We start from the raw sequence: 2,615 nt of genomic DNA on the forward strand, positions 1-2,615 counted from the left end.
ACAAAACAGTTTTGTACCATTAAATGATCAGTTTAGTTAATAAATTCAACAAATTAATATTATCGTGGTAACCAACGGTTTGATTGATTATATATCAACAAATAGTTTTTGTGTCAGTAACAAAACTTTGGTTATTGGTACAAAAAATTTTTTTCAGTGTATCGTTGCGATAACCATAGTATGTTATTTTACTACCTTTTTGTACATCTAACTGAAGTTAGTACAATTAAAAAAGTTTTTATTTTCGTAGTTAATTTTTAGTTATAGGCCGTTTTTTGCTATTTCAAATATGTTTATACTATTAATTTATTGAAAGTTTTACACGTCTAACATTGATAATGATCCGATCGGAGTCGAAAAACGCCGTTTGTTTTACATTCATTTCTATTTATTTTGGTTTTAATTTGTTTTAGCGCTTACTAATATATTTGCTTAGCACTTACATTTTTGTGTTTTCACTTGGTTTGTAACCCTTCTTAATATATATTTAATTAAAAAATAATACTATTTATTAAAATAATTTACGATTCAGATAGTAAACTATCGCCAAATTTGTCATATTATTTTTAAACGTGATTTAGAATAATTTGTAATTTTTTCATAATTTTGTTATTATGTTGAAATATCAGAAAAATGATGACAAAAATCTAAATTGTTTTTTATAAGTACTTCAGATATTCAAAATAACTTATGCAAAGTTTCATTGCGATTCACTGATTAGTTACAAAAATATGTATGTCATACATTCTTAATAAAAAACGGATACTTGCCTTTTCTTGCCCTCTCTTGCCTTCACTTTCTTTCGTTTTCCACTTGTTCTCACTTTCTCTTTCTTACACATCGACGTATAGTACTGGACGGAGCATGCGGCGAAATCTCTTTTCTTAACAGACACAGATCTAGAAAGGTAAACGTTTGGGCACGGACCTCTCTTTCTACTATTGTCCTATTGGTCGAATTATATTTCGGGACAGGGATGACATGTGGCGTTTTTTCGTTATACAACTAGAAGCAACCACTAAGGCTAAGGCTATCTTCATCTTCTGATCCCTAAAGATGAAGCTTTAGCTGTGTCGCTTCTGGTTGGATAATGAAAAAACGCCCATGATAATTTGTTACCACCCCCAAATTTCGTTCTATCTTTTTCTAGGTCCGTCAAGATGGCTTTGATGCTTTTACACTCTCGTCTTCCCATGATCTCCTTTCTCCCTCCTTCTCTCTCTCTCTGCTCGTGTACATAAATAATTATTACATATGTATGCGTGTTAATGTTTATTTTCGTTACTAATTTAATATAATATGTATTATATGGAGGCATTATGTGAAGCAGCTTAACGAACAAAACGTCTTACATGATGGCTTTACGCTATATATGGTATATGTTTTATATGTATGTATACACGGAGAAAATTTTATATTTAAAATTACTATAATGTATAGTAATAGCTGCGGTCTTCATGTAATTTATAAGTTTAAATGCTATAGTTATTTTTTTAAAAACAATAATATAACGTAATTTTTACACTTTTTTATAGTAAACATTTTTTATTACAAAATCAAATATATCTAGCAAATTTTGTTTGTGTACCGTAGTAAAAATTAACTGTTTTCATGTTAGAATATGGCTTAACAAAATAATTACTTTATTTATGTGATAAAAATTAGTATTACCATAGTAAAAGTTAAGTCGGAATCACTCTCACATGTTGTGAGAGTCCATCGAAAATACAAGATATAGTAAAGTGTAATTAAAATTGTATTAAAACTTAATATAAAATTTTCTCCGTGTAGTCAGGGCCTAAAATATAATTAATATCTCGTTGCGACACTTTTTTAAATGGTTTTCGGGACGCGATAAAATTATCAGAATGCAACTTTTTAGACTTTGACTGTACACTTTACATGAAAAAATCTGCAAATCTGAAATGGTTTTTTATGGACTCGTTCTTGATGTCTCGAGATTGACTGCATCAGTTTTATTCTAGTCGCAATCGAAAGATCGCGTTGGTATTATATAATAAAAGTGTTATTATACAGGGTGTCCCGCAATTTTTTGCTAAGCGCTTTTGTGTAGATAGAATGGATTAAACTGAGTCGAAAAGTTCTCTACCTCTATTTCTCTACCTCTATTTTGTAATTTTCGCAATGGTTAACGAGATATTAATTATATTAAAACATAAATTACAAACAATCCTTTAACGCTCGTATAACTTTCAAACAAATTAATAAATAGTAACCCAGGTCAGCATTAAACGAGCTATAATTAGATGTGACACACACACACACACACACACAATGCAAAATTTATTATTTCACAATATAATTTTCCACCGATACGTTTCGACTATACTTAGTCCTTATCAATCGCAGAAATATAATTACTCCATATAACAAAAATTAAATTAACATATTTAAAAGATCATCTCAACTTCGATTTTCAATAGTCAGTATAAACGCAACCATATTTAGTCAATTTGTCGAACAATAAAACATAGCAATAATGAATCATAATCCAACCAATTCGTCGGTTAATAGCGAGAAAGGGCACAGTCAGTGTGAGTAAAAGAAAGTTTCCAGTAAAATTACAGATGTAGATTGAGATATATAAATTATAT

The sequence above is a fragment of the Trachymyrmex cornetzi genome, unplaced genomic scaffold (genome assembly GCF_001594075.2).
Source record: "Trachymyrmex cornetzi isolate Tcor2-1 unplaced genomic scaffold, Tcor1.1 scaffold324, whole genome shotgun sequence".
Lineage (NCBI taxonomy): Eukaryota > Metazoa > Arthropoda > Insecta > Hymenoptera > Formicidae > Trachymyrmex > Trachymyrmex cornetzi.